This window comes from Aphelocoma coerulescens, chromosome 7 (assembly GCF_041296385.1).
Source record: "Aphelocoma coerulescens isolate FSJ_1873_10779 chromosome 7, UR_Acoe_1.0, whole genome shotgun sequence".
Lineage (NCBI taxonomy): Eukaryota > Metazoa > Chordata > Aves > Passeriformes > Corvidae > Aphelocoma > Aphelocoma coerulescens.
The window spans coordinates 19,529,779-19,544,480 of record NC_091021.1 but is presented as its reverse complement, the minus strand read 5'-3'; the positions used below and the strand labels follow the sequence as shown (position 1 = coordinate 19,544,480).

The following is a 14,702-nucleotide window of genomic DNA, read 5'->3' as shown; positions in this document are numbered from 1 at the left end:
GTGCTATAGTTAAAAATTGGTAAAAGAGATACTTGTGTAGCAAAGATCTTTGACCTGTTGATTTGTTTTCAGAGACAGGTAAATATATATGAAGTCCAGGTCTGCATACTGTCTCACCTAATGTCCCAAAAGGGCACAGGAACAAGATTCCAGTTTGGGCTAACCCCTCATCTTTTGCTCATCAGACTTTGAGTAAAAGTGATATCAATTTCTTTCATCTCTTGTTGTCCATGTGCTTCCAATTAATTTTTCATTCATAAGAAACTGATAAATTGGAAGTTCTTAATCTCCTCACAAAGATTTGCCCCTTGCAATGGTATTCAGAGCAGCTGTTAGTTCAAGTCTATAGTATATATCAGTTTTCTGTCTGCGTATCCCGGCTCATGCTTTGTGCCTTTTGATCATTGATTTAGGGCCCAAGAAGAGTGAATTCCTCGGCTTCATATCCAAAGGAGCTTAACTGCTTTAGAAAAATGAAATTTTGCATGACTATATTTAGATACTCTTAATCTGTAAACCATAGTCTACTTTAAAACATTCCCTGGGAAGAACATAGTCATCAAACAGCCACAGGCAGACATGTCTTAGGGCATTGTAAATGAAATAGGATTTTCATTATTGTCTTTCATCGTCATAAACAACTTACAACCTAAAACTTTCAAAATCAGAGATTGCCTACATGGTAGTAGTGTGCCACACAAGCTAATCATTGACACGTATTGAAGAAAATCACTGTTAATTCACAGAACTCCCTCTTCTTTTCCCACCCACAAAATAAACATACACAGTCAGAAAGTATCTGCCAAATTTCTGCTTAAGTTCTGTAATTTGTTTGTGGAATTGTAGTAATTTGTGGTGTGACTTGCAAGAAAAAGAAAAAAAGGAGAAAAAAGAGGAAACAACCTAATCTTTTTTTGAAAGAGATTGTAATAGTAAGGCAGAAAATGCTGACCATGGTAGATTAAACCATGCAGAACTTCACATGTAGGGAAAATGTGTGACAGACATGGACAAACATCATGGAATTAAAAACAACCTGGAAGTGGAGTGCAGAAGGCATATACCATCAAAGAAGAAAACCTGTGCAGACAAGCATGATAGAGAAAGGAGAAAGAAGTGGATGAGCTGAAAAACAAAAAAGATACTATTCCATGTCAATAACAACAGAAGGCTTGATAGCCGTAGCAGTGAAATGTCCTGCTGTTTTCTGTAGCATTGCTTTGCTCATATCTAGTTGTTCAGATTTTTCAGGGAAAAGTGTAATTCTATCTTTAGAGCATTTGAAAGGAGAGTTATAGTTCATGCTCTGTTTTAATAGGTAAAATCTTTTTGAACAGCGATACTTACTGAACAATTTCCTTTGCAGTAGTGCCCATAGTAGTGTATCCTTAGTTTGCAACACTTTATATCATTATTTGCAACATACTTTTTTGTTATGCTTAGGATGCCTGTGTCTCTGAAAGGGTAGAGCATTAATTGATCCAAAATCTTTGAAAATAAAGAAGAGACCAAATGAAATAAGGGAAATTTTCCCCTGCATAATAACAACCTTTTCTTCAGTGACCCTTTTTTATTTTCCATTTTGAACTTTGGAAGCTATCCAAACCAAACAAACCAACCAAACAAAAAAAGGTAACAAAGGATGTAAATACCTAATGACACATCAGGAGAAGAGACAAGGTAAAACACAATACTCCAGATAGCACAGTGAGTTACACAATTCATTCAGCTTTGAAACAAGATTCCAGAAGTTAGCTGAGACAGGAGGAATTGAGATTACCCCTGCTGGATTTCTAGGACTTACAGTCTTACATTCTGTATTTCACTATCCCATCCCTTGCAGCCATACAACCATGATGTTTTTGTCTTTGCAGAAAAGACCTGAAGACATTTTCAGTTTTATTTCCTAATGTTAATTTTTCTTCCTCAGTTTGTGTCCATCTCCATATTCAATGTTGGACTTAAGCAAAAGCTTTACATTTTTAAATTTAGTGATGTTTAATGTCAGACCTAAATTCATTAATCTATGACTTTATGACTCTTAAACTATGAGAAGGACTTGAGGGTTCTCATGGATGAAGAGCTGGATGTCAGCCAACAGTGTGTGCTTGCCGCCCAGAAGGCATGACTCCATCCGAAGAGGAGTGGCCAGCAGGTCAAGAGAGGGGATTTTCCTCTTCTACTCAGCTCTCATGAGACCCCACTTGCGGTGCTGTGTTCAGCTCTGGAGTCCTCAGCACAAGAAAGACGTGGACATGCTGGAGTGAGTCCATAGGTGGCCATAAAGATGGTGAGAAGGCTGGAGCGCCTCTTCTGTTAAGACAGTCTGAGAGAGCTGGAGTTATTCATCCTGAAGAGAGAAGGCTTCAGGGAAACCTCATTTCAGCCTTCCAGTACTTTAAGGGGGCTTGTGAAAAAGAGGGAGAGTGACTTTTTGCACATGCAGGTAGCAGCAGGATAAGAGGGAACCATTTTAAACTAAAAGAGGACACATTTGGATTAGAAGTTAGGAAGAAGTTCTTTACTCACAGTGTGGTGAGGCACTGAACAGTCTGCCCAGAGAAGTTTTGGGTGTCCCATCCCTGGAAGTGTTCAAGATCAGGTTGCATGGGGCCCTGAGCAATCTGGTCTAGTGGGTGACATCCCTGCCCATGGCAGGGGATTGTAACTAGGTGATCTTTAAGATCCCTTCCAGCCCAAGCCTTTGTATGATTCTATGGCTTTCTGCATCTTATCTACTTTTCCAATGTACTGGAATCTTGGCAAGAGCTGTAAATCAAGTTCACAGTTTTCTAGAGCTTCTTGTGTTGGCTTCTTGAGGCCTTATGATTATGCAGAGTCATCCACAGCAGAACAAGATGTGCCTTGCTTTCTGGACATAATTCTTTAAAAGTAACAGCTTTCAGCTGTATTGATAGTTGCTTCTGAGAACCAGGACCAGATTTATTTTTCAAGTTGACACACAATTTAGGATCAATATTTAAGGTCAGCCTTCACCAGTGGGTTATCAAGATCTTTTATCCCTTGTTGCTGAATGAGTAAGTGTATCCCAGACTGGTCTCTGGTTAAAGCCTGTAGCTAGTGAAGAAATAATACCAAAAAAAAACTTACTGGGAAAAAAACTTACTTTGTGTTCTTGCTTATGCTCTGTTAAAAAATAAAATTAGTGACAGATGACATATATATTCCCTCAATATTGTCAAATAAATTCTCCAAATAAGAAATCCCAGCGATAAGAACACCATTATCTGCCTTTAGATTTGTAGTTGCATTCACTGTAGTCAGAAAAAGCCAAACTCAGAAGGTACATATGATCTATAAGAAAGCAGAGTCTAACTGTAAAAGAGTTAGAGTTGTGTCTACCATTTCCTTTGCAAGCCAACTGGAAAATTGTGGGTTCTGGGTTGATGCAGGACAAATGCCTCTCATAACCTCTGAAAAGGTATAGCAGAGGAAGACATCCCCATATCTGCAGAGGTTGCTCCAGTCACCATCAGCTGAAAATGGGAAAGATCAGAGGGTATGGGAGAAAGATTATTTCTTGAGAACTGCAGCCCTTTATCTTAGTGGCTTTTGTTCAGGTTTGTGCTGCCCTGCCTTAGAATGATTCCTATCCTGGAACAAGTAGGAACAAAGAAACAGCTGGCTCTGCATTCAGTGAACAGGCCCTCTATGCTAGGGGTGTTCTTCTGTAAAGAGACCTCAGGGCAACTGTAAATTGGGCCTATTATGCTCAGCATCATCATGCATCTTCATGCTACACCGTGAATAAGCATGGCTAGTCTGTAAATCTAGCCCATTGTATCTGGATTACATTTGTTAAACTAATGCTTGGGGTTTTGTCTGGCTTTGTTCATACCAATACCAGAACATTGAGTAAGAACAGCAAATCAGAAACAAAAAAACACAAGCTTTTTAAAGTATTGCTCCCACAGATTTGAGCCCCAAGTGTGTTTTATATAAACATTTTGAATTGGGGCTGGATTTTTGACCAGATTGTTTCCCCTGAAGGATCTTTTGAAACAAAAACAAACTGAGCAAAACAAGCTTTGGTGGTATGGGCCTGTGCCTGTTTTCATGTGAGCTGATGACAAAGCTCAGAGCAGGAAGGCAGCAGTGTGCTGGAATCTGGTGTACATTGTGTTCTGCATGTTCCCAGCTGACTTGCCAGGAGTGATCTAGAACTGAAACAAGAATCTTTTACTAGGGCACAGCAAAATAAGTCATCATTAGTGGAAAACAATTTGGCTGTTTGAAAACAATAGATTTGGTTAACACGATTTCATGATTGTGGCTTATTGTCATGTGAATGTGTGGCCTGTTTTAGGAGGTTGAGCACCTTCGAGAACTATCCTCTCTCTTGTATGGCCCATGAAAGTAATTTATATTCTAGCACTATACCCTCTGGTTCAGTGTGGGTATATATAATTGTACAAAGGAATGAGGAAGTGGTTGGCTTTAGCGTGAATCTGTTTCCAATGGAATTCCAAGGTTATATTCATGTGAATGTGCCATGTATCATGGGATTGCAGTGAAGGAGGCAGAAGGTTTCCACATCCTGGTGATGAAAAAAAATGGAAGGTGAGGAAAGTTTTACTTGTAATAGCTGTTTGAATTTATTTTAATGGGGTCACTTCTGAGAAATACTGTAATGCAGTTTCTGTAGATGCTATATCATTGAGCAAAGTAAGTCTGCTACCTGGAGCAGAGGTGAAAGTGGAGTCCCACTGTGTAGTGTTGTGCTTAAGTTTCAAGAAAGGAGACTGGGTAAAAGTGATACAGATTGTTAATGGTATTGCTTGTCAAATTTTTTATTTAGCTTCAAATTTGAAAGAGCTACTCCTTTATTTCTAAACCTTCACATTTGCATCCCTTTGATATGAAATACTTGTGAACTAACTAGAGAACAGAGCTGTGAGTTCAGTAGCCAAGAGATCCTTGATTTATTAACATAGAATTTCACAGGCTTGTGTGCACCATCTCCTTGTTCTGCGTATAACAAATGCAGCAGTCAGAAGCAGAGGTTGATTACAAAGGTCCCAATACTTCAGGGTGTAGCAGTGGTTATCCACACATCTTGTTGAGCATTGTGGCAATCATTGCCTAAGTAAGACTATTCGATTTCAAAAAAAAAGATGGAAATCTGAATTGTAAGTAACTGCTTAGAATCAGATATTTATAGTGCAACTTGAAAAGTAAATGTGTTGAACAGTATAGACAATATAGCATGGTTGTGAACAGACTTTCCTGTTTGATATGTTTCTTGTTTAAGACAAAGATAAGATATATCTCTGTTGTGAAATAGTAATGAGCAATAATTGTGATTTAAGTACATAAAGCATTTAAACTGCAATAACTAACTTCTGCATTGTCCCCTACAGTGTCATTAAGACACTTCAAGGGGAAATTTAAATTACTTCTAAGACATTCTGTTACCTAGTTACTCTAAACACAGTTGGGGATATACAGTGGCTGCTTAGATTACTAATACCTTACTAATTATGCCTTTGCAAGTAATTGTGAGAAAACATTTTAATTTAGTTGCACAGGAATTTCAAAATAATATTTGTGGTACTTATCAGATTCCTGAAAATTTAAGGATACTGGTGTGCCTTCTTTTTGGTGTATGTGTATGACTATGGCGTGCAGATTTATGTGAAGAGTGTTGTATTTTTAGTGTGGTCTTATGCAAGATGGTGTCTGAAAAAAAAGCCTGCACTGAACTGGCAAGTTAGACTGTATCTGCAGTTAGAAGACTTTGAAACTGTATTGCAGATGTATGACAACAAACTTCCTTTCTGGAGAGACACATCATCAAAGAAAGAAGTTCTTAAAGCAGTTTGCCAAATGGATTGAGTTGCTCTGGTCAAAAAGCCAACAGTATTTTTGGCTGAGGACTTTTACCAATCCCAGTGATGTCAAGAAATAACTGTGTTGGTAGCATTTGCTGGTATAGACTATGCCTTACCCTAAACTGTTGTTCAGAACAAGGGCCAAATTTTTTTTTTTTTGTAACTTTCATTGCCTTCACTGTGGTGGACCTTCTGCTCGGTGTGCATGCAGGGAAGTCATGGTTTATACACAACCGTTGTACCATAGGATTAAAGAGCTCAGGCTCAGGTTTTTGTTTGGAATGAACCCTGCCAAACAAGGCCTCATGGTTCAGTTTAAGGAGGAGTGATGTATGCTCTTAGATGCATTTGAATAAACACCACTATTTTGTCCTGTAGATTCCTAAAATAATCAGAATAAAGGTGAAGTGCTGAAAATACATCATGCTGTCAGGTTTCTGGTCTGTACTCAGAACTTAGTCAAGACAGTGGAGAAGGTCCCAGTGGATTTTGGATGAGATAAGAAATAAATAAAAATAAGAGGAAGTAAATGGACCCTGCTGTGCCCATTTTCCCCAAAAATGGTTTTTGTGATACTGAGGAGCAATATTTTTTTTTCCAACCAGAACAGTAATTTTCATGTGATATTTCTCAACAGGCACAGATTTTTCAGGGCTGAAAGGTAGGAAATGGATAGCTTGCACAGGCACTGCACACATGCTCTGGGGCATGCAATGTGGTTGCAGCTGCACAGCATCCTCCCTCCACCTCTCAGTCAGAGCATGGTAGTACTGAGTACTGGTTTCCACAACTACATTTGCTTAATTTATTCTGCTAACTCTCAGCATACACTTAGCAGTATAATGTAGGCAGAGAAATTTGACAGGGCTAGCTAAAAATATTATATATTATAGGAAGATCAAATGTAAAAGGATTGGATAGACTTTTGTTTTCAGAGTAATACATTCATGAACCATATTCATTCAACACTAAATCCAAATGCTTCCCATGTCATCGGAGATTAAGTACAGTGTGAGCAGAGGCCAGTCCCATGTATCCTCTCTGCCCTTTTCTTGTATTGGTAAGTCCCGTAAGTTTCTCCTTTCTGCTTAACCATTACGTTCAGACAAGTTGAAATACATGCAAATGCAATTCTATTCGTCAGCAGTGTGCTATGGTGTTGGAAAACCAATAGATTAATTAAGATAACAGTATCTTCTGTAAACTTGAAAACAAATAATTGTGATTTTAATGTCTGACGTTAAAGGTGAGTTTTTAAAAAAACTATAGTGTTCTTCTAAGGCACTGCATCTGAAATTAGTTCAACCTGTGAAAACATTGTTCTCCTTCCAGAAATTAACTTAATTGATCCCTTTTTAAGTGCATGTTCTTTAATGGTCTTTGGCCACTTTAATGTCAATTTTAGGTACAGCTGAATCTAAACAACTGCAGTTTACGTGGTCATTATATAATTCATCTAGATTGATCAGTTTAATATCTGATATTTCAAGATTTCCTTACAATTCTGGAATTTTAGCAATGCAGATATTTTCCTTTTGCCCAAGGCAATAATAGATGTGGTGTGCAAACACTGCTTTAAAGAGGGTGTCTGTCTGCTGATTTACATATTTTAAAAGTATTAAGATCAAAAGTAATGAGAATTTAATCCATATGGCATGTAAAAGATAAATAGGAATATTAATACTGTATCAAATACTAATTAAAGGAAACACCAGTCCTATTTTTAAAATCTTGCATGCAGATGAAAAAGAAGTCACTGCAAAGTTAAGATCTGATTCTTAAAGAAATTAAGAATTTTTTTTCAAGCCCAGATTCTAACTGAGACTGAGTTCATGTGCTAGGCCAAATTCTGTTTGCATAGCACTTCACAGTATCACTGGAGTGTCTCTTTCTTTCCAAGTATCTCACGTGATTCTAAAACTGAAAACTACCGTCAGCTTTACTACCAGCTTTTACTATGGAAATTCCCTTTCATTATCCAAGAAGCTGAAATACCAGTGTTTTCTAACTTGCCTAAGCATACCTGTCTAGGGTGTAAAATAGCTAATTCATGGGAACCCTGTTGGATTTTGATCAAGTCTTCTGTGCAGATTGTAGCAGTGGTGAAGAAAATGTAATCTTCTTTGAAGAAGCCTTTAGACAAGAGTGGTCAAGATGAGTCATAAGTTTGCCATGTCTTTGGGCTAGACTAAACTTGTCTTTCACTGTTACGGAATTTGTAGGTGAAAGTACCTTGGGATCTGTGCTCCTGGCAGAGTAGCAAGTACTCAGAAGAACTGGCTCTGGTTCCACTAGAATCAGAAGCTTTTGTGCAGTGCCAACCTAACACTCCACACAGACAAATCAGCCATAGCTAGACATGTGTATGTGTTATGGAGATACATTTAGATCTTCATTATTTCTAAGACTGTTCTCCATTAAGTCTTCATTATAAATATTAAAAGGTAGGGATACACTTTTAACAGAGGAGTTAGTTAGCTTGCAGTGAAAAGTTTCCTTTGAAATATGAAAAAAATAAACAGAGAGAGCTTATAACAAGTTTTGCTGGTACTGCAGAGTCTAATAAGTGAAAAAATAAACTTCATCATTTGCTGTAGCAGGCTGAAAAAGACTTGTGAATAACTGGAGTGGTTTTTCTTCATTTGTGCCTTGAAGAATATGTGTACACCAAAGCTGTCTGTGACACAGCTGAGCCTGCCAGAGTGGAGAGAAAAGTCTAAAATGGTGAATCTTGCTTAGTCTTGTGCACTGTTCAAACTGTAATTCTTTCCTCTAGGTCTATGGTTCTTACGTGTTTCTGTAGTAACTACAGCAAGTAGTCATCACTGTCCAGCAAATCTTGCCCTCCATGGGCTGAGAAAATGGGCTCTGATCAGTGGACTATTTTCTGCTTAAAGATGGCAGTGATTCTACTGTAGAAGGCAGTAAGATACTCTGCAGATTGCATAAACCTCCACTGTGGCTGCTGTTCCCTTTGGCCAGATCAGAGTGGTCAGGACAAAATTTTTTTGTCAGCAGATCAACAAATCACAACTCTTCTGCAACCTTTTGTCCACTCTGAAAGTGCTACTCCATTCTAAAGAAAATGGTACATCAAGCAAGTACCAGTTGTTGCATGGAGCAAAGTTGTCAAGGAACTGCACATTCAGTGCAAGAGGCAATTTGATGTAAAAGGAAAAATGCAGTCACTAGAGAAAGAATGTGAAGGAGAGTGCTGTAAAACATTCCCAGCTGCATGTGTGTAAAGCCAGTTTAGCCAGTCCAACAGATGATGAGTGGGGATATAGACCCACTTCCAGGAAATATTAGGTAGATGCAGTAATTGCACACTGTGCCACTTCTTTGCAGTCAGTCTAAGGATGATTTCACAAAAGTACCAGCTTTGTCTTGGGTGAGTTAATGCCTTTTTTCCCGTTTGTCATTTCAAATATCTGGCAAGAGTGCATTGGCTCTGTGCCTTCTGAGTCACGGCCTCCCTGGGAAGGATGTGGTTAAACTCACTGAAGTTGTTTTGTGGACTGCTGAGTGGCTACAGAGCCTTGTATCCCAGGTGTGGTTTTTTTCTGTTCTCTTTCCTGCAGAATAGCCCAGGTACTGTTTTTAATAGTTTCTGTGTATTTTGTAAAAGACCTTTTAAATATTGAATAAATTTTCATTTTCCAGCTGGAAAATTAAAACATAGAAGTATATCATCACATGGTTCATTCAGTCTTGAAGCAATTTTGAAATGTTAACTGGAAAAATCTATCTGCCTTGGAGCATTTTTTACATCAAACATTCCATGAAAATATTTTCCTGAAACTCTTTAAGTATTTCCAAATATTAAAGGAGAAGAGAAATGACTATCCGAGTATTGGTGATGGGCTAATGCAGATAGTGTCAAGTTCCCATTTTTTTAAACAAAAAAGTAATGCAAGCATTACAGTGGGGGGAGACTGACCAGCATCACTCATCACTGGCACAGGCTGACACACTGCTGATGCCAATTCACATTCTAACAGAGGTGTTGTAGACACCAAATAAACCGAGTTTTTTGGTAAGCACTTTGACATGCAGAGACAAGAACCAAAGAGAAGTAAACAAGTGGCACAATGAGTAGTTTTGGAAATAAATATACAGGTAGGTATATCCTTCTCTCCCCATACCATTCCCTCCTCAGCCCCATCTTGGTTTAGCTTTTGAAATGGTTTCTAGTAGCCATGCCCTTTTGAGAGCTGGGGAAGGGCAAGTGGTGGTGATTGGAAGAGGGATTATCATCTTTTCCCTTCAAAACAGGATGATTTCCCAAAGAGGGAAGACTTTTCATTCCTATAGTGTGTGTAGTACCTGTGTATATATCTTTAGGATGTACTGTTGGCTCTGTATCTATCAGATAATGAAACTCATCTTGGATCAACATTAAGGTTAGCTTAGTGCCCTCTAGAAATCTACTGGGCAGAAGTTTATTCTTGGAGTTTATTGTGGTTCTGAACCTAAATGATTCTTTACATCCTTCCTTGTCTTTTGTAGTTTTTGTCTGGATAATTCTTATTCCTGTCCTCCAGCTGGAGAAGCAAAGTCAAGTACTTCCTAATCCCTGCCTATGAATTTAAAAGGTCTCTGCTTCTTTTAGTGGGGGACTCAAGAGATCTGAAGCCCTCATCCTCATCATATCCCCCTCTGTGTTTATGATAGCTTTATAGCTGTATTCCAGAAAAAAAAAAATATTCTGGTGGACTTCTACTTAGAGATGAGTCCAAATGAGTAGAGCTGGATTGAAAAGATGCTAATCCTAGAGCACATGCTACTTCCCTAGGATGGTGCCTGTCTTTCCTTAGGTCTATGGTTTCCAATCTAATTGCAAGACAAGGACAGTCTCCCAACAGCTCCAACACCTCTGTGTAGTAAAAATTCCTTCTGTAAGCCTGGGTTGTGTAACACCTCATGTTTACAGGTGTGAATGCTAGGCTCTAGTATTTGCTGTGGATCAGTGTCATTGGAACAGCGCTATTGAGCTGGGCAGCTGGGTCGCTAAGGTAGCAAAGCAGCATCTCAGTCAACTCAGATAATACTCAAGAACAGAAACTCATTCAAAGCAGTACTTGACACAGGCATTTTTTCCGTACTCAGCCAGATCTTTTCCAGGACACACTGTCTTTTTATTGGCCATTTTTGCACCTTTCCTGAAGCCAGGGTTTTCAGTACAGACACATGTGGATTTTTTTGCCTTTGAGAAAAAAGACTTCCAGAAGACTGTGACATCTAAATGGTAGCTATGTGTGCGATACGAGTATTACTCATCATTTGTGGAAGTCAATGGGTGCAAACCATAGTCTGAGACACTTTTCACAAATCTCTGAGCATAAAAGAGGTTTTGAATGTTGAAGTATTGAAGTGTTCCTGCGGTTCAGGTGCTATCCTGCTACATGGACAGGATATTGCAGCTGGTGTCTGATGCTGGAAGATGTCTTTCCTAGATGTCTCATGCTGCCAGTTTACAGAGCAGCTCAGAGAAGCAGCCTGCAATTTCTTCAGTCTCCTCATCTTGTGCCTAGGCACTGCCAGATGCCTCTGTGTATGTTTAGGTTTATTGGTTTGTGGAGGATGAAATGCCTAAGAATATCAGCATTCCCAGAGAAGCTGTGGATGCCATATCCATGGAACTGGCCAAGGCCAGGTTGGATGGGGCTTTGAGCAACCTGATATAGAGGAAGGTGTCACTGCCCATGGCAGAGGGGCTAGAACTAGATGATCTACAAGGTTGCTTCCAACCCTAACTATGCTATGATTCCCTAGAAAATTTTCTTAATGCAAGCTTTGACTTACGAAGTGAAGAACAAAGGTATCTTTGAGGAATGCAGGAAATAATAAGCCTGTGCTTTATTTAATCATAGTTAAAGAGAAATTAAATAAAAAATTTTGATCTTATTTTAGCACATTGCCTAATTCCCTTGACCAACCAAACTGGGGACTGTCGTGGTTTGACACTGGCCCAGTGCCAGGCACCCATGAGAGTCACTTGCTCACCATCCCCTGCCACAGCTGAGCAGAGGAGAGAAAGAAAAAAAAATTAGCAAAGGTTTCATAAGTTGACATAAGGACTGGGAGAAACACTTCAAGGGCAAAACAGGCTTAACGTAAAGTTACAAAGTGAATTTACTGGTAACAGAATCAGAGGAGGATAATGAGAAGTAAAATAAGCCCTTAAAACACCTTTTCTCCCCAGCCCCTCCCTCCTTCCCACCAACAGCGCAGGGAGACTGGGCACGGGGGTTTGGTCCGTTCATCACCAAGATTCTCTTCTACTGCTCCAGGAGAGGAGTCCTTCCCCTGTGAGGCCGTGGGTCCCTCCCACGGGAGGCAGTTCTCCCTGAACTTTGCCGGTGTGGGCCCTCTCTCAGGAGCAGCAGCCACACTGCACCTGTGCAATGTGAGCCCCTCCCACGGGCACACAGTCCTCCCAGAATTGCTGTGCCATGGGTCTCTCTTCCATGGGGTGCAGCCCTCCAAGGACAGGCTGCTCCAGCCTGGAAGCAGGGGCCCTCTCTCTCCACTGGGTCTTCCACTGGGTCACAGCCTCCTCCAGGCATCCACCTGCTTCAGCATGGGCACCTCCCCCACAGGCTGCGGGTGGATCTCTGCATCCCCCATGGACCCATGGGCTGCAGGGGGACAACCTGCTTCACCATGGTCTTCACCATGGCCTGCAAAGGCATCTTGGCTCTGGCACCTGGAGCACCTCCTCCCTCTCCTTTTCCACTGACCTTGGAGTCACCATGTTGTTTTTCCTCACATGTTCTCACCTCCTTCTCTTCTCTGAGTAGAAGCCAAAACTGTGTGACTTTATTTTGATTTTCTTCTTAAATATGTCATCACAGAGGCGTTACCTACCTCTCTCATTGGCCCAGTTTTGGCCAGCAGCATGACCACCTTCAGAGCCATCAGAGATTGGCTCTGCTGGACATGGTGGAAGCTTCCAGGAGTTTCTCACAGGAGCCACCTCTGTGGTCTCCCTGGTACAAAAAAACAGGTAGTGCAAAGCCAATAAGGGACAAAGGCTTTTCTGCCTTTATTTCCATTTCACAGCAGGATTTCTGCTAAATGAACTTTTTTTAGTGACTTGATTGATCTCATTTCATATCTGCTACAATTTTTTATCTTTCTCTGATACCAGTCATGAATATACCTTTTGAGTACCCCTCTCTGTTGATGGACTTCAGCTGAACTGAAAAATCTAGAGATCATTTCATAGGGCATTTTTCAGTGGAAATGAATGCCAATTGCTGCAGTGTTACTCCCTCCAATGTTCACAGGTAATTCCTGTTACTACCAACACAACTGGGTAAAACAAAAAAACAAAATGCAAAGATGTCTCTTCCTAGCAGGCTGGGGGTGGTGTGGTATTCAACACAAATTTTAAAAGAATATGAACAAGAATACTAATGCATAACATTTAATAACATATAATTTCAAAACTATCTGTATACAAACAAAATAGATCAACGAAAACAGCTACTAGCACCTGAAGCAGACTAGAGATGGCAAAAGTTAAGCTAATTAATAAACAGCTTAAATGACCTATAAAATGGGTATGGAGCTTCACTTTAAAGACCAGGCAAATAGATATATTGATATTCCATCTTTGGAGCATCTGAAGTTTGGAACAACCCATCAATAAGGAGTATAAGAATAAGGGTTGTGAGAAAAGTTTTCCTTTCATGAGCAAACAGAAGTATTGTTGTGCAGTATTACATCCATGTGGGTCAGTGATGAAAACTGACTGAGTACCTTAGCTCTAGATAGCCTGGCTTTCCAGACCTGTGAGGGGTCAACAGAACTGTGACTGCTTAACTACCTCCAGTAATTTGTTCACCTAGGCAGTTACCTGTGCTTCAATCCTGAGTAATGCAGCCACTCAAAATATTACAAAATTCCAATAATAATTATTATATCGCAGTTTAATTCAGAGCATTTGGATATGAGATGCTTTCATTGCTGGATAGATGTTTCACCACTTGTGTTCAGCACACTTACAAAATCTGCTCACTAAGAAGATAAAACCTACTGCCAGATTTTCCAGGCTTTTTCCTCTTTCACTCCCGCATCCAGGGACTGGTGAACAGTATAGGACCAGGAATTATGAGTGGAAATCCTGTATCTCAAAAACCTAAGGGCTGTAAAGGCATCGCCAAAAATTGCTGTAGAGCATAAGTGGCCTGAGGATGCCTTATCAACACCAACACGCAGCTTGCTAGATATAGAACTTTTAAAGCGACTCCAGCTATACTGCTGTCCTAGTATGATTCAGAAAGCTGAGCACATGCCTTCTTTACCATGGAGGACCCTATAGGGAAAGCCTGAGTAGACTCAACCAAGGGGAAGAGATGAGGATGAGCCTATGGATCAGCAATTATAATTACCAAGAAAAGGATCAAAAAACATTAGTAGTGCTGATTCAAGCCACAGGTACAATGGCAACTGCAGTGAAGCTGCTTCATAGTCTTCTCTTGTCTGTGTATGGAGGGAAGATTCTAGTTCTTCCTTCAGTCCACACAGGCAAATCTCAGTTTCTTGGAATTTGTTCAGGAGAAGGGTGAATTTTACCCTGGAGGAATTAGGAAGCATTATAGATCCAACATATGGGACCATATGTCATTGTATTGTTTCCAAATGTTTCTTTTTGAGCTTTTTCCCTCCATTGCAAACAGATTATTTCACCACACATTGTCTAGAGAAGAAGGGGGTTTCATTTTCCCATTTCTTTCATTTAGCCACTATTAAATCTGTATCAGTTTCATAATACTGTTTTTCAACATTATTTCATCCTTTGTTTCAAACATGCACACCACAAGTGTGGTTTGAGGCAAGTGC

At 39.9% G+C, this 14,702-nt stretch overlaps 1 protein-coding gene across 1 annotated transcript in view; it reads left to right on the top strand.

Annotated features, from left to right (window-relative positions):
• Positions 1-14,702, top strand: part of MYO3B (myosin IIIB) — a 207,787-nt gene that overhangs the window by 172,915 nt on the left and 20,170 nt on the right. The window lies entirely within an intron of this gene.